The following is an 18742-nucleotide window of genomic DNA, read 5'->3' on the forward strand; positions in this document are numbered from 1 at the left end:
GAGGTAGGTGATCTTAGAAGAGCTGCAACTAAACTCCAACTGGCTCCTTTTTCCCCCGTGTCTTAGAAGAAAATGTGCTTCATTTTTATTCTCTTGTCAACCCTCTGTATTTGCATCTTTCAGCTTCTTCTAACTTGTGTCTCCTGGGACCTTTCTTTTCATAACTCTATTTTCTTTCATCATCTGTCTTTCCCCTGACTCCTTTTCCCTTTGCTTCAAAATGTGCAAATGGATCCTCTCTTCTCTGGCAGTGATTATCAAAGTGTGGTTTCTCGGTGAAATGTGATCACTTACTTCAAATCTCCTGGGATGATGTGAACGTTGGGACCCACTTCAGGCCTATGTGTCAATACCTCAGTATGATATATTCCAGCAACTTTCCCAAAAAACTACTTAGTTTCCAAGGCAGTTTGGCATCTCCTAGAGTGGCACAGCAAATTCCATGATTTTTTTCTAGCCCTGTTCGTTTTGTCTTTTAAAACCTGTCTCCTTCAACATCCACAATGTTAAAAACGTCTAACTTGCCTTCTGTTTCGCTCACTACTCTTTTTTTTTTTTTTCCTGCTTTCTGCTTCTGTCTTCATAAGTGCAGGCATGGGAAGAGCTGGGAATTTGGAGTCCCAGTAGGGTTTGATTCCTTAATGTCATTGCTCAGTAGCTGTGTGATCTTGGGCCACCCATGTATCTTCAGTAGGGCATCTGCTTTGGAGGTTTGTGTGGCTTGCAAGTGTCATTTTTTTTTTTTTTTTTTTTTTTTGAGACGGAGTCTCACTCTGTCACCCAGGCACCCAGGCTGGAGTGCAGTGGCGCGATCTCGGCTCACTGCAAGCTCCGCCTCCTGGGGTCACGCCATTCTCCTGCCTCAGCCTCTCCGAGTAGCTGGGACTACAGGCACCCGCCACCACGCCCGGCTAATTTTTTGTATTTTTAGTAGAGACGGGGTTTCACCGTGGTCTCGATCTCCTGACATCGTGATCCACCCGCCTCGGCCTCCCAAAGTGCTGGGATTACAAGCGTGAGCCACCGCGCCCGGCCGCTAGTGTCATTTTTAAATTGGGACCCCAAATGTAATTGTTTGTGCTCTAAAAATCTGCCTCTTCCAGTTTGCTGGTGGAAAACTTGGAAATTATTGGCTTTGCCGGGGTTGTGGCCTCTGGATGAGAGCTAAAAGGTGAACAGCGTTTTATGCATTCTGCTTCCCCCCACTTACTCAGGGTCCTTTCCTGTTACAAATCGTGGTTAGTTTGGCATGGCAAGTACTGGAAGGGAGAAATTCTCTCCAGTGAGCCAGAAAATGCAACGGGATCTGTTTGTGATTGATAGAGATAAGAGTGCCTGATCTACTTTTCCCTCTGCCAGAAAAGTATTTTTCCCTGACAGCTAGAGACATCAAAGGTCTGAAGCTGTGAATACAGAGAGATGAATGTTCTAATATTAATATTATATTAAAAAAAATATACCACGTAACATTTAACGTCAACATGTCTAGTTTCCTCTGTCTGGTAACCCCCAGTCGTCCGTATGCAAAAAGAGGAATTCCAATCACAGAGGTCCTCACTCCGAGGAGACAGGCAACCATTACGTGTCTGTGAATAGCTGAGTAAGCCAAACTGTGACAGTTTCTGATAGATCATGTCAAGACCTAAACAGTGGAATCTTCAGGATTTGGAGATGTGGAGCAAGTCACCTGGATTGATGAGGACTCACTGATGAACTGACCAAATGTTTTTTTTTTTTTTTTTTTTTGAGATGGAGTCTTGCTCTGTCCCCCAAGCTGGAGTGCAGTGGTGCAATCTTGGCTCACCGCAAGCTCCACCTCCCGGGTTCACGCCATTCTCCTGCCTCAGCCTCCAGAGTAGCTGGGACCACAGGCGCCCGCCACCATGCCTGGCTAATTTTTTGTATTTTTAAGAGAGACGGGGTTTCACCATGTTAGCCAGGCTGGTCTCGATCTCCTGACCTGGTGATCCGCCGGTCTTGGCCTCCCAAAGTACTGGGATTACTGGCGTGAGCCATCGTGCCCGGAAGAGTTCTCATGGAAGAGATGGAAGTTTCTTCTTGAGTGAGAGCAGTCCCAGAGTCTGATATTTCACCTAGGACATGGGAAGGGAACACGTTTTGTCCTAAGCCAGGTGTGAAGTAGTCATTCATGTTGGGCAAAAACGTGGCAGGACTTGCAACTTCTGCGGGGACCCACAAAGGAAAATAGAGGAGAAGACTCCATGAAATTTCTGGTCCTGATGTTGTGTGGATGGCCCAGGGCCCTGGCCAGAGAGATTCAGCCACTAGGCGAGGTTTTTTCACTTTAGACAACCCTGCTAAGGATTCATTTCACTTCTATGCCGTCTGTGGGCCTTTGATGGTTCTTTTTTCCTATATTTGCAATAGATATATGTATGCATTTAAAAAATTTGCATCATTGTAGCTTTTCATTGACAAAATATATTTAATATGCTCGGTTTTTACAGTTTTGCTTAATTAGTTTTTTTCCCACTTATATTTATTTTCCGTAACTTTTCTCTTTTTTATTGTCTGTTTTGCTCTATTAAGATGTTGTATATCTTCTCCTCCTTCTCCAGAGTAGACCTCTCATCAGTTCACCAAAATCTCTCTCCAATAAGAATCAGGAGGCTTACTGTGTGACAACCCCTTCGAGACAATAAGGCTCCAACTAAGGGATTAAGATTGTTTTTTGACACCAAACATTGTTTATCCTCTTAATTTTGAGCTATGTAGCCTGAAATCCATGCTCTGTGATGAAATGGAGGTGGCTTATCTGAGCTTTAATACTCTTAAAAATGAAGATAAGGATATCTCAGAGCATAGTAATGAAAATTAAATAAGATGTACGCATCTAGCACAGAAGCTAAGAAATAGGAGATTCTTAACAAATGTAACCTCATTTCTTCTTTAGTTTCTGTAAAACCCCAGGAACGTTAGAAAATGTCTAGGTTGAAAGGAGAAGATCATGAGTTTGGTGTTAATTTTGAGGTACCTTTAACCAGTCAAGTGAAGAGATGAAGTAGACGTTGAATTTAAGGGTGTACAGATCAGAGATGTCGGAGTGGAGAGTCTGCAGTTGAAGAGCTGTTTGTAGAGATGCCAGTTGATGGTATGAGATTGCTTATGGAGTCTTGAGTAACAGGTGGGCCTTGGGCCTAGCTGTAGAAGGATTTTCAAGATTTAAAGACATTCAATTGAGAACAAAAGAGCATGCCAGGGACTAGGAGAGAAGGGAAATGGGATGTTATAGAAGCTATGCCAAGCATAGTTTTTTAAGAAGGAGGGGATGGGTGTGTCTTTTTTGGTCATCAAGGAAGATGAGTACTCAACAGTGTCTATTGGCTTTAACTACTTTAGTGGTCACTGCTGACATTTTCAGAGAGTTTTCTTGGTGGAATCATGGAATAGGAACTGACTTTCCATCCCTCAGAGTTGAGTTGTCTTTCATCTGACTTGGCAAAGTATTTCTTTTATGTACTTCTAATGTGTTTTTTCTCTATTGTTTATAGTTGTTTGCACTTTTCATTCACATAATAAATTATCAGTTTCCTGAAGACAGAGGTCATGCAAAATCCCATGTAAATTACACCTAGTTAAGTATTTAATAGTTTAGTCTTAGAATCGTTGGTTCTCATGATGAACAAAACACATTTCTTGGTCTGTTCATTCATTCATTTGCTGAACAGTTTTTTACTTACCAATTCCATACAAATAGCAGGTACTATTTTAGGTTATGTCAATATAGTGGTGAACATAAGATACTCCCTTTTCTGTAAACTTCCATTGTGAGTGGAGACAGATGAGAAGGAATGAATACAAATGTTGAGGGCATTCAGTGTCTTCACTTATTTGTTCCTCAATAACAATAGCATGATGTAGATGTTATTCCTAGTCCTATTTCATTGATGAGAAGATGGAGGCATCAAGATATTCAGTAACTTGCCAGGGTTCTCAGTTCATTGGAAGCAGGGATGATGGATGGAGCTAGGATTCAAACCCAGGCGGTTTGACTCTCAGATCCACGTTGCTAATCATCTCACTACACTGCAAAGTGTTTGGCACGGGGAAAATCATTATTCTTATTATTAATATAGTTAATAGTAACTATTTCTCAAGGGAGCTGAGGAATCATTTACTCTAATTCAGATGAGAAAACGGACACTCATACAGCTAGCTATTGGCAGAACTGAAATTTAGAAGCCACATTTCCAGGCTCCCCCTCCAATGTTTTCCCCTCATCCAGTACCTCTTCTTTAAGGAATGGAGTATGGAAAAGGGAAAAAAACCTGGAAGAACGAAGGAATGGGCAAGGAGAAGGAAGGGTGTGTAGAGGAGATATAGGAAATAATTAAACCTGTTGGATTTGGGGTTTTTGATGCTATTGAACTGTCTGGTTTTTAAAGTTTTTTTCCCCCTTATATTCTCAACAGGTAGATATCCTTGAAATTATATCTTCATGCAAAATAGTGTTTTATTTCATCTATGACCAAAAAATAATTCAGGAGCTAGGAAACCTTAGCTCCTTAAAAGTAAAAGACTGTATTCTGGGAAAGAACATTGTTACTGGAATTTATACTGTGACGACACTGGTTAGTAGACACTCTGGAAGCTTTGAGGAGTGTGTTTGTGTGTGTGTGTCTTTGTGTGTCTGTGTTTGTATATGTTTGTATATTAGTATGATATATATAGAAGTACATATTTATTTTATAAAATACTGGTAGTGTTTAATTTACTTTGTGTATACTCTTTAGGGGAGAGGGTATTGAAATATTTTTCTGGGTTGGAAAAGTTTTTGTACTTACATGCAAGGCTGCTCTAATATCAAGCACCATATTTAAACATCACAAATATACACTAAGCAAGGGACAGATGCACAAGGAATTTAAGCAGAGTTTTTCTAAATGGCAAATAATTAGAGGGGAACAGATGCCTATGGGCAGCAAAGGATGAAATGAGGTACCAGGAATTTTAAAAGGGAGATGGAAATACAAATGTAGAATGCAGTTGCTCTCAAGTATGTTTAAGCCTAGAGGGTGTGCTTGCCCAAAGTTCACTCTTTTTGTGGGTATTGACTTAAATTTGGTTCTCTCTTTACCTGTCTTCCCCAAAGAAGTAGATGATGCTAATCATTCTGAAGTGGAACAGATTTTCTTTGGAACCTCAGTTTTGGATGATCTGTGGCTGCATCTCTTTCTTCTTCCTCCCTAGGGTCTGTCCTTTTATAGGACTGCCAGGATATGACATTTTACAACCATGTCAATTCTCACTTATTTATTATTTATACCCCATATCCTTTCACAAGGGTTTTTAGGTAGCCTACCAATAAAAGACATGTATGAAAATATATGTGTGTATATATATATATATATATATATATATATATATATATATATATAATTTTTTTTTGATGTGTGTTTTAGGATGGACATGTCCCTTCTTTAGAAATAAGTCTGCTGTAAAATGGGTTGTATCCATCTCAGAGCTATTCTGCGTAGTCTTGATGTGGAAGAGGAAACAAATCTCCAGGAATAAAGTAGAGCACTAGGCATTTCCCATCTTCCTGTAGAGTGGTAGTTTAAACAGCAGGGGCACTGAGCAGAGCGATTGAGCAACCCAGCAAAGCTGAGCTGTAGCACCTGATCATTATCCTTCAGGTTTAAGATTTACCTGTTGTGCTCATTGTAACAAAAGAAATGAAATCTCTGTAATTATATTGGAAGGGGGAGGAGATCGTGTTTTAGTTCCTTTGATCATGAGCTAGAATAGGCTCTGCTTTTGGAAATTTAATTTGAAAGAGCCCAATGTACACATCTGCTTTTTGTACTGCACTTTCTATTGAGGTTGAAAATAGAAATTTATTAATGCAAATGTGTAGAGTCTGTTCCTTGAGGAAAAGATATACGCATTCAAAACACAAGGTGATCCCTTCCTACATAGCTATGGAAGATGTTAATATGTTTTCTGGTTTTTTTTTTTTTTTCCTTGAGTTCAGATATGAGGTTCCTTGCTAACAAGGACTAAGCATAAAAATTATAGGATCCATTGGGGAATGGAAAGATTCATTCAATACTTAAAAGTTTCCAAAGGACAAATTCACTGGTGAAGAGCTGGGGGAAGCATACTGAATCCTCAAAAGAAAAAAAAAAAGCCAAAAACAAGTGCATCATCAAACCATTTTGAGAACATGTTTGAATTGATGATAGGGCCCATGCTAAGAGACAAAGCTTTCATTTCAACGAATCCAATCTGCCTAGTGTTCTGTAAAATTGCCTTTGCCTGTAAATGGAATGGCATGCAGATTTTAGGTAGGACACTTTCTCTCCCAACTTAGCCTGTACTCTATTTCATTTTTTCCACCATTACATGAAGCTTCACATAAATGACAACTTGACTTAATCCTTAAAGTGGCTGGATTGTGTGGTCTATTTTGATTAAACTTTTTCTTGTTCTTAGTGTAAATTTTCAGTAATGCCTAAAATGTCATGAGCATTTTGGGATATAAATCCTTTAAGCTATTTTGCAGTCATATAGTTGTTCTTTGGAGGGTTTGAGTGCTTTCCTAAACTCCTTCTCATCTCCAAATAGGCAAAATAAATTATAAATTGTTGAGAACATTCAATCACTCTTCGGATGAGCAGGCATCTCCTAAAGCTGGGGAAAGTATCCATTTTCAGTATTTTGAGTAAATAGAGCTGATTCTTTATAATATTTGTACTGTATCAAAAGATCTCAAAAACTGTTATAAATTACCTAGGCTTAAGGAAGAAGACATGATTAAATAATTCATTGGATCAATAAAACCAATCTACTTTTTTCTGATGTGGTGTGATGAGGTTTTTTTTCAAATGGGGTAGGTGGGCCTCAGTGCTGTGTATTATTGTTCTGATTCTATTGGTTACTGTCTTTCTCCGCTCCCCCCTCAGTTGTTGTTTGATATTTTTGTGCTTTTTGTTTGTTTTGTTTTAAAGAAAGGAAAGCTGAAAGCCATAGAAAGTTAGGCTGTGAGTTAGGAATTCTGAGTTTAAAGCAGAGAGCCTGTCCCTAACTTTGTGTTTAAGTTGGTGTTTCAGTTATGTTGCCATTGTAAGCTTGTGACCCTTACAAATGTACAATTTCATTTGGGTTCAGTGATTCCTGGATGAGTTTGTGATACAGGATGCCAAAGGCCGTGGAATTTATTTAAGACACAAAATCTTGAGACAGAGCTGATTCCTTGGAAGCTTGTGGGTAACTAGAGTCTCATTTTAACTAATCTGGAGGGGGCTAAGAAAAGTCTTCCTACCCACTTCCAATTAATTAATTTCTAACATTTCCATCTAATCATGACTTTGTCGAGTGACACACATCTTTTTTCCTCACAGGCAAGAAACTCACAAACAAAATTTCTATTTCTAATGGCAGACAGTTGGGGTGCCGCAGCCAAGCAGTCACCCTTAAAAATTAATGAGCGTAATGATGGTTAGAGAAGCGATTCTGACGGTGGTTGGAGAGGGAGGGGCCATGGGGATGGCAGAAGGAGGAAGACTGGACTCCTCATAAGTGACAATGATGTGAGCCCCTGTCCTCATCTCCCCTCCCATCCCCCCTTCCCCCCAGTCACCACCCCTTCCATCCTCCTCTCTTTACAGGAGCCAAAGCAGATAGAAAGACAGGGCGATTATGAAGACGTCAGTTGGAGTGTAGGCAGGCGAGAGGGGCGCAGCGCCCCAGATGAGGTCCGGGGGGAGCTGAGGAGGGTCACTCATGGACGACCGTGTGTGTGTGTCTGACAGACTGTGAAATGGTGCGTTGTTGCACGGCTGCGCTGCACCTGGGCCCTTCATCTGTGATTGATTGGTTTGGTCATGTGTAATGGTCCCATCTGCTCTGTGTTGTTTTTCTTTTTTTACTTATAAACACCGTTCCCAGAGGCTGAGAGAGGATGAGCTATGTTTTGTCATCTTCACTTACACTTTAGCTCAAAAAAGTGGTCAAGTAGGTAAGCTCTACAGTCTGTCCAAGTAATGTAGTAGGAAAGTACGGTTTTTCCCCTTTGCTTGATTGTGTGTGTGTGTGTGTGTGTGTGTGTGTGTTTGTGCCTCTCCTGCGCATGCGTGTGTGCGTGGAGTTTTAATGCTGCCTGTTAATATCTGAATAGTTCGTGAACTACAGAAGACCAAAATATCGCAGAAATGATTTGCACAACTCTGTGTATTGTGGCTCTTACTGCAGTGAGGAGTTTTTTTTGTAACGGAGCCAATACTTAATTAAAACCGCTGACATCATGGTGTTATAATTAAGCGTGGCATTAATTAAGCTGGAATAACGATTTTTTTTTTTATTAAGAACTGCTTCTATTGTATAAGACCGTTATCGGCTAAAAACAAAATAATTTTAAGGCAAAAATAAATTTGCTTTAACCTAGCCCTTTTCAACTTCCCCCAAAGTCTGGCCTCAGGACTGTCATCATCAGGGCTCTGAGTCGGTGTGTGCGTGTGTGTGTGTGCGTGTGCGTGTGTGTGTGTTTGGTGGTGTTGGGATGGGGGAGAGTGGAAGTGAAATTTGTTTTTTTCACCCAAAAATGCTGATCGGCTCCTGGCATTCTGATGGCTAATTATGCATCGGAGAGCTTCGACAGCTGCATTCATCATCATAAAATGTAATAATTAATGACATTCCAACAAAGAAAAATATGCAAATGAGGACTCATTAGCATTTTCATATTCAGCTTTGATAATGCTTTTGCTGACAAGGTTGTAATTAATGAAAATTCATGTCGCAGTCAGGAGATTGGATCGGTTTCATTCCGCTCACAATTCCCAAATGCTTGCATTATGGAAAATCGGCGGCTCTGCCAACTTTTCAGGGAAGAGAAAAACACACACACACACTAAAAGCACCAGATGCAAATTAATGGTAGGGAGTCTTTAACTCTTTAAACCACCCCCCTAAATTTCCATCATAGGAAACATGTGATGAGTGTTAGCCTAAGAACTAGATTCTCTTTTTTGTAATAATAGGAAAGTACTTTTATTTGTGACCCAAGTATGCGAATTTCTGGCAAACTTTTTTTTAATATTAAAACCCCAAAACCCTCCACCTTTTCCCTTCTTTCCCTTTCCCTTTCAAGACTATTTAAATGTACATAGTAAAACATGTTAGGACAGCCAAGCCCCAGCATGTTGTGTTCTGTCCTCTGGCTGGCAGATTCACGCCACAACAGTTTATTCATCCACATGCTTTTTGGCGACTCTTCATCACGTATTTGGGCTTAGATCTTCTGGTGCCTCCCTCGGCGTGCTACCCATAAGGTCGAAAGAAAAGCAAGTATTTGATTTCTCTATTCAGGGTGGGTTTTTTTTTTTTTTTTTTTGGAAGATAGTGGGTTTTTTTTTTCTGTGCTTTTTCTTTTTAATCTATTCCCTTTGTGGTTTAGTGTAAGAGTTTGAGAATGTGCCCATAATTCTCTCACTCAACACTTCTGGTTTAGTGTTGTTCTTCAAATGTAATTTTAGGAGACACTCTGCAATCAAAATGGAAACCCAGAAACCCCAGACCAGAGATATCGACAAATATTTAACACAGAGAGCTATTAATTTATGAAAGCCTCTGTGTGTTGCTTTCAAAATGTGGAACTTTAGGTTGGCAAATAAACACTTGATGCCAACCTGGTACCATGTTTGACAGACAAGCCTGAAGTTAAACTGAAAGTTCTATCTGGCCCTCAAGGTTAGAAAGAAAAACTTAAACAGAGTCTGACTTCATTTTCTATTTGATCTTTAGGTTAAAAAATGATGATTATTAAAACAGGTCTTTTTGCTGAGGCAGATGTTTTAATAAAAGGTTTGTATAATGATTAAGAAAAAGGGAAAATAGAAGTGTATTTCTTTATAAATTATAACGTTTATAAGCATTTTTCACTCTCAGATGAATAAAATGACTTCTGGGAGTTCCTAAGATGCAGTTTCCTGTTTATTTAAAGTTAAATTGTAATTCCCAAAGTTGCTAGCCCAGCATAAATAAAGATTATAAATGCGCTTTGTTAAGGGAAGAGAGAAACTTTGATATGCGGGACCTTATTTTTTCGAGTATTTCAGTAAAACAGAAAGAATCATCAGTTATTTCACGAAAATTTTAAAATAAATCTTTTTTTTCCTTTTATGTGATTAAGAATGACTAGGTTTCATTCCTTATTAAACTCTTGGAGTTCCAAGAAACAGAATTTTATTTCAATTTCTTGCTTCTTCCAACTTTTATTTTGTCACAGTTTGTATGTGAAGCTGTGTGTGTGTACAGAGGCATGTGTGTAAATGTGTGTGTGTCCATGTCTAAAGATTATGGTGTCCTCTCTCCTGTAAAATCTATTGTGGTAAAATAGCAGGCAAAAGAAGGTTTTACTTTATTTTTTTTCCTTTTAGTTTATTTCTTTTTTTGTGTGGGCAAACTGCCCATCCAGATGGTAGAATTTCACCTGTAAGCAATCTGAAACGATAGGTTAATTCTGACATTTTATAGAGCTTTTTCATTTTCTTTTCACACAGTACAACTAAGTGCAGAATAACTGCTCAAGATAATGTTTCTTTTCTTTTAAAGCGCTTCCTGCTGTGATTGGTTCTTTTTTTCCCCAAATCTGAATTTGGGGCTCATTTAAAATCTGTGGCTTTAGGCACTTTGCTGTTATTGTCAAAACCACATCTAATGAAATCTTTAACCAACTTCTAATATGTGTAAATGAGGAAGTGGTGGCAGAAGTGAAAAAGCATGTTAGTCGCCGAGAAGCAGATCCTTGTAATTTTATAATGCTGAACGTTCCACTGGCTTTGATAAATTTACTGTTAGTTTTCTCCTCCCACCAAATTCACAGATGTATACCAACTCATAACTTCCCAAGTAATGCCTAGCATGGTATTAGCCACCGGAATCCTGGGACTTGCTTTTGTTGTCAGTGTGGTTAGCCTCTGGTGGTTTATGTGACTGAGTAAACTGGAGAAAAACTTCAGGGTGATTCGTTGTCCTGTGATCAAGGAATCCCATTATTTCCAAAAGCAGGTTTAGAAGATGTTTTTGGAATAGAGTGTGGAAGGGAAAGGGAGTATTGGAGATTGTTTTTACACATAATAATGGTAATCATGCTGTGTTGACAAGTTAGTTTTGAATGTGCCACCTTCTTGTTTTTATTTCTAGAAAACCTTCATTTTCATGAATTACTTCTTGAGCTGATGATAAAGATGACTTTACAGACATCGTCTCCCCTGGTGTATTTCCTTGAGGGGAACGTTTTTGAAAGTGTTGTCCTTTATTATACCTGTAAGGCTTGGGACCTTTATCATGGCATTGTTTGTTGCTTTTTCCGTTTCCTGTTTTGCACATGTTAATTCCTGTGGGCATTTTCTTTTTAAAGTGATGGGATTTTCACTGTCCAGCAGCAAGCCACATTTACTGGAGTTATTGAACTCTGTAATAGGAAACCTGTGGGTGATCAGTTTTACCCTCCCTAGAAGATACTGCTTCAGTCAATGAGAATTACAGCCCCATGACTGAGAATTTTAAAGGAGGGGTTCCACTAAGACACCCAGATGTTTTGTTTCAGGTGTTGCAACAAAATCAACATTTGTTTGTGGGCAGCGAAGCCAGTGTTCCTGCCAGTATTCCCGTTCAGTCGCTTCTCATATTTCCCTTGCAAACTTTCCCATTGGTTGGGGTCTGTGGAGAGATTTCAGTGGCTGGCTGGTGGAAATGTTTGGGAGAACATTTGCGTATCAAAGCAACCTAAATATTTGCAAAAATGTTTGCTTGAGAAAAAAAGAATCCACTTAGGATTAGGAAGTAACTGCTTAAACATTTTAAAAGCATTTGTGATTTCCCTAAGTATGTTACTCATGAGCCACTGCCTAACCTGAATTTCAGGGGTCACTCTGGAATCTGTATATTTAAAAACCCTGTAAGATAATAAAGGTTTTGCATTATTATTAAGATCTGAATCCATACATTAAAATGAAAAAACACTTGACAAGACAAAATATATTTTAAGAATTGTTTATCATTTAGTGAACCTGCAAAACAAAAGATGTAAAGAAAGGGCCTCATGAAATGGTTGGATGTTGAATAGCTCTAACGTCATTCTTTCCCTCTACTGTAGATTTTTGTTGATAAAACCCAATTGTATTGCTATGATATGACATTCCTTCTGTTGGAGTCCATAAGCTTTCTTCCAGTAGTAATGATTTGAATGTCAGATCTTTTTCTTGAGTTTAATGTAGGCAATTTCTGTCCACATTATTAAAGTTTCAACTACATTTTACTGATGGTTTGGAAACAGTATGTGTAAAACTCAGTGTAGGCCAATTTTTCCAATTTGTTAACAAGGTAGGAGTTGAGCATTGACAATTACTGTACTTAAAAGCCCCTCGGATCAGGTGTTATTTTACCATCTGGACATTTTAATTAGTAATAAAAGTGTGGATCTGGATACACAGAAATAGGATCTACAGTACACAATGGCCCAATGCACTCTGTTGGTACTGAGGTGTATGTGGCTACATTTTATAAATATGTATGTGTGTGTGTGGGGGGGGGCAAGTGTAATTATGTGCCAGGTGTGTCCTTTTTCAAACTGGGCACTAACACAACACCAAAAAATTTGGCTACTTTTCTTAGATAAAAAGTAAAAATGTATAATCTATAAACTTGCACATAAGTAAAACTGTATCTTTTTAATGGTCCTACTTCCTCAAGTATGGCATGACAAAATATAATGCTGACATTTAGGTAGGCCTGGGCAAAAGATGTGACTCTTCTCTTTCATAGCTGTGTGCTCCAAGGCAAATAAATTAACCACCAAGTATCCCTTTTTTCTCATATTCAGAATGAAAGTATAAATGATAATTGTTATGGTATCTACCTAACAGGATTATGAGGAAGCTCATTTGAGCATGTATGTTGAAAAGCACTTAATAAAATATAAGGAGTCATAACAGTTCTTAACAATTGATTGTTAATACAGGATGCAAATGACCAATTCATACCCCACATACCATCTTTATAATTCAGTAAATCATCTCATATTTAAAAATAAGGGAGATGCAAATATAATGTTACATTAGATTATTAACAAATGGTAACTTTAAGACCACCAGAAAAAAATGTGTTCATAAGTTTCAACATAAAGCAAAATGACTCATTCTTACAAAGTATATACAGGCTCACTGAAGCAATGTTATCCTTAATTAAGGCAAAAGCGGGTGCATTTGAGGGAAATAGTGACCCTCTGGAGAGATAGAGAGTGAAAATAGTTTAGGGAAATGAGTCTTAACATCTTCTCTTTTGGAAAAATGCATGCATGTTTCTCTTAATCATTATGAATTTCATGTTTGCAAACCAGTGTGAATACTTAAACGATAATCATAATTGTTTAGAATCTACCTATTATTACACACACAGATACACACACACACACACACACACATTTGCTCAAGAAAATCATCCTGAGGAAGTAAAGGAGTTGATAAAATTACCATTGGAGCAGATAAGTTTGCATACTTCTACTGAAAGCTGTTTCAGTTTTTATTATAGGTACAGTTCTCCCCTGAGAATTCTTTGGGAGAAATAAAAACATTTGTTTTTAATTTAAAAGAATGGTAACATGCTGCAGCATAATATTAACTATTTCAGTGATTTTATCAATTTTATCTTCCCCTGCCTTAATGTAATAAGTGCGTATCTTGATTAAGTACAAATCTTTACATTACATTGTCCCTAATGACAAATATTATTTTAGGCAACTTAGTTTTAATCATCAGAATGTCTTAGGGAGCTTACAAAACTTGTCTCTGGGACATGGTATTAGCAGGATGTACAGAGTTCCTTTTTGGTGCCATGCTAGGGGGAGATAAATTCAACAGAGACAGTCCAGTCCATTCATCCATTTGACAGATAATAAGTAAACCACAGAAGAAACAGGAATATGTCAGTTCTGACTGTATAGCTTTTAAGATTTTTTAGACTTAATATTGAAAACTGGTTTTACTTAATGTTCTATCAGTTTCATTTAAATGCCCTAATCCAATGATCACTTTCATTTAAATATCCTAATCTAGTGAGCAGGTAGGGCTTACATAGCATTTGTCTTGAAGACATTTTAAAAATGCAGCTACAGGTCCTCATCTTTGAAACTCCATTTGGTAAAAATGGCCATGTATACCTTTACCTGTAGATTTAAGTGTCCACAGTCACGGGATGAGAAAAGAAATTGTGACACTTCTTGAAAAATGGTCTCATCAAAGGGATTCAGTTGAAAATGTGAGGGACTGCATTTAAACTTTGATAAAAAAATAAGTAATTCAAAGTAAAGTCTGTAGCCAAACTCCTTAATTGTGATGCATTTGCTGAGTTCCCCTCTTCCACCGTCGGGCCTGCTCTGATGCCATATGGCCTACCATGGAACATTTAACTTGTCAGATATAATGGATTGTCCTGGAAGCAGATTTTTGCTTTGAGCACTCGGCTCCTTTCTTGCATTTCACTCTCAGCTCCAGGCTGCAGGATGAAGGATTGTGGTGGAAATGCAAAGAAGAGACACACAGTTGATTCCCCTTAAGAGAGTGACCTATATGCCACAAAATTTTACCCATGTAAAGAGGCATTATCCCCGTCACTGGCCTTAGCAGGCTGCATGTCAAAATAATTTAAATTTTCCTGGACTTAACAGATTGTGCAAACATTTCAGAACTGAGAGCTTAGGAATAATGAAACATCGTCATTTTAACTTAGGCAGAAATGGTGTAGCCACATTGGCCAAAGGAGGCATATTATTTATTGTGACCTACATGTAACATAGGCCACCTGGTTTTTAGATTCTGTAAATTAAGTTCTCTCAAGTTTATGAAGAATGCTAAAAAATATATATATTATGATGGAAATGTTACTTGGCTTTATTGTTTTTGTTTGGTGAATAGAGAGGTGAGGTTGAAATGATTATTTAGGAATCGCTTCTTAGCCTTTTGGCTAAGATCAAGTGAAATGATCATTTAGGTGGAGGGACAGTGGCAGCTAATTATCCTACCCGGCTTTCTAGCTTGAAGCTTGGGGCAGACCTTCCATTCATTCTAACCTATTTGAAATTAGAGATTGGATGTGTTGTGGATTATTTAATTTTTATCTGTAAAAGTAAATAATATAGTCTTTGTTGTTCATTTTAATTTGGTGCTTTTATGAGTTAATTTTTTTTTTCAATTTGTGCTATTGCTTCAACAAGCTTGGAAAGCAGTAGAAACAATTTGTGACTTTTGCATCTATAGGAAAACTTCTTTAAAAGAATAAACAGTGCCCTACCTATATGTGTGTGCACATACATAGCTGTGAGGTACTCTTCTGGTATAACCTACTGTAACCCCAAAGCAAATATGTGATATAGAGACACAGAATAGACAATTTACGAGTAATCAATCAAGCACAAACCAGTGGGAAAATAAGGAACTTACGTATCTCAACTTATCCATTAAATGCTACATATTTGATTGCTCTAGGATTGCAAAAGTTAATGAATAGATTTGTATAAGACACACAGAAATACACACACACACTAAAAGAGACTTTGCTAAGGGTAATTCAATATACTCACAAAAATATATGTTAATTATGTTAGAAATTTAATATTTAATTTAATTCTATAAATCCATGCATTACAAGTAAGTCCTCATATAGGTCAGATAGGGCAATAAAAACTACTGTGACCTTGAAAACTGCCAGAAGCTCACTTCTGTACAAACCTTTTTAATGAACAACTTTCCATTGAGCAGCTAAGAAATCTCTGTTCAAGTCAGTATTTAATACTAAAGTGTACTTATGTATGTTTCTTACTGATCCTAAACTGAGCACGTTAGTTTTATCAATGCCACTGATTGGCTGACTGTACCCCTCCTCCCCCATACAGATTTGATGAAGAGTACTAAATAAGTTTGGGGAGTGCCTGGCCATAGCCGGTTCTTGTTGGGGCATGTGCGCCCTCTGCTGGCTGCACAGATAGGAACTGACTGGTGTGTGAGGTTCTTTTACTTTTCAAGGTTGGGTTTTTTTTGTTTTTTGTTTTGTTTCATTTTATTTTTATACAACTGATCAGATATTTACCATGATTATAAAGTTGTAGCTTAATACTGAGTGTGGCCGTTAATTTGTTTTTATTTGGAAATAAAGGTGAGGTTTTGTTTTGGGTGTGTTTTTGGTAAATAGATAGTCCTGATATTTCAAACAACATGCAATGTGTGTAATACTCTTGAGTTTTTTAAGTGGTTGATTGCATATCACGACTAACCATATTTTCATTGCTTTCATATTCCCCTTGGCTTGATTGTATTTGAGAAATATTCTTGTTGGACTAAGTTGGGAATAGAACTTAAAAGGGGATAGATAAGTCATTGAAATTTTGAAATATGATTATTTGTCTGTAATGGATGTGGTAGGTAATCCCTAGTAGAAAAATTCCTGTTATGGTTGGTTGATAGTTTTCACTTGCTTTGCCAAGGAAAATGAGTATATTTACATCATAATGCTTTATAAAAGCATTTTTGGTTTCCTTGCAAACCAAATTAAGCTGTGCTCACTGACAGACATTGAGAATGGTAGTTTGAGTAAAATATTTTTTTTTTGTTTTGCTTTTGCAGTTGTTGTTTATAGAGTATGAGATGTTAAAGGAACAAATCACTGATGGTCTCTTTACTCCCAGGACACAGGACTAAACTATACAAGGGCAGTTACAGAGGAAGAGTGTCAGCCTCTCTACCATCGCCTGGGTGGAGAGCATCCTTGGGTCCTGGTAGTGAAGGCCAGGGCTCTGTGTAATGAGTGTGTCTTTTAAAAATAGCAACAATTTTTGTTGACAAGGCTCCATCAAAGTCTTTATAATAATTTAGTTTGTATAAGTGATTTCTGCCTATCTCTGAAATTAAATGACTTGATTGAGTCAGTTTGGTATTTGTTGTACAGGGAAGGCAGTTTAGATTTTTATAGTTCTTTTGTCTTACATTGCAAATTTCTCCAATTTGTAAGCAAAAACCATAAAAACTTCCAAACCAACCATGGAGTGATCAAAGAACTTAGAGCTGCAGAAGGGCAGAAATGTCATCTACGTGTTTTTTTTTTTTTTTTTCTTTTCTTCCAGTTTTTCCCCTTTCCAATTTTAGGTTCCAGTTACTTTAAAATTTGTTTTGGATAAATGATATAAATTTTTACTTACTAATGTTTACTTATTTTGATTTAACATTGTCAAGTAACTAAGAATTGCATTCTAACAAATATTAAGTCCTTATTACCTCTGTTAGAATGTCATCTTGGCATGAAATCTCACATACATGTCTCTCCTGTTACCACCTTGTCTTCAGTGAGGTTGTATTGGGTGCTCTTTCTTGGTGCTTCTCTGGGTTCCCATTATATCCCTTACTGGTGGATAGCATTGTGTTACTCCTGGTATTTAGTCATCTAAACTCTTACCTCCTTGAGAATAATGTGCATTGTTGACTCTCTTGCATACAGCACATGGTACACAGAAAGCACCCAACAAATATTAATTTCCCTGTATTATGTTTTTTAGGCTTCATTCACCACTATTCAGATGATAATTTTTGCAAGTTTCAGGATTAAAAATTGTAGTCTGTAAACATAGTATATGTAATGCATTTTATTTTCTTGCATACTTTTTATAGGATGAGGTCATTCTTCTGGCTACTCCTTGTCTGCTTTCTTTTTTCTCTTTTTCCTCCCTCTCATCCTTCCCTCTGCCTCTCCTCTTCCTTCCTGTGCTCCCCACCTTCCTCTCTTGATTGAGTCATGCTCCTAGATTCAGTCATTGGGAGGCTTCTCTTAAACATTGCAGCATGGGACCATTTATCTACCAACCTTCCCCTTCCTTGAACAATAACTAGTGCTGCAGGCTGGTTGGACTCTGGGGAGTGTGGCCCTGTGTATCTGGCAGTTTGGTTATTATTATGGGCCCATTCTCTTGAAGTTGATCTTGAAGAGCAGGCTTGGCTGGAAAACATCATTCTTCTATAGATATCATGGTTAGCAATCTTCCTACTCTTTGTCTTCCTTGGAATGTGTTTTCAATTCTGGGCTGTTCCTCCCACTCCCCTCCAGTTTCTCTCAGTAGTGCATGTTTAGGGGATATAGGTCAATTGTATTCAGTGCTAAGGCTAGAGAAATGATCATTTAATATATTACAGATACATATACAAATGGCAGTTGGATTATCTTCTGTCTGGGGTTAAAAATGTCACTTATATGTGTATATGTATGTATTATACATATCTATATACCATATATAACATTATCATGTCCCCCCCATTCTTTTGATGTAGCTTTGAGTATCATATCCAATGTTTGTAGTTTAAGAGATGAACATTGTTATATTTTTGTTCACGTAAACTTAGCTTGAAAGTTAAGGCCATCACCTGTGTACCATGGTGCTAAAATACATAATTTTTCTATATAGACAACTAAGTGCCTATGTAGACTACTCTATAACAAACAAAATACTAAACCTTTTCCTGTCTTTTCCATCCCACTGTGGCTTATTTAGAGTTTTATCATTTTTATCTTTTACATTGACTGTTGCTAAGACTCTGGTGGAATACGCAGTTAAATGAGCAGCAAATAATTTATGATTAAAAGTGATTTGTGTGGTGAAATGCAGCTGCTGATTTCCTTCATATTTGCCAATAAATTCCAAAATATTTAGCCAGGCACCAAAGTCTTGCCCAGATGATGT

At 37.8% G+C, this 18742-nt stretch overlaps 1 protein-coding gene across 26 annotated transcripts in view; it reads left to right on the plus strand.

Moving 5' to 3' along the window:
* The window catches only part of TCF4 (transcription factor 4), a 366421-nt gene that overhangs the window by 158594 nt on the left and 189085 nt on the right, over window positions 1–18742 (plus strand). The window contains exon 1 of one of the 26 annotated variants that reach the window (XM_030810382.1): window positions 7909–7981. The exons of the other annotated variants lie outside the window; for them this stretch is intronic. The gene's annotated coding sequence lies outside the window, so the exon portion shown is untranslated. Of the gene's footprint in view, window positions 1–7908; window positions 7982–18742 lie in introns of those variants that run through there. 26 annotated transcript variants of the gene reach the window in all.

Source organism: Nomascus leucogenys, chromosome 4 (genome assembly GCF_006542625.1).
Source record: "Nomascus leucogenys isolate Asia chromosome 4, Asia_NLE_v1, whole genome shotgun sequence".
Lineage (NCBI taxonomy): Eukaryota > Metazoa > Chordata > Mammalia > Primates > Hylobatidae > Nomascus > Nomascus leucogenys.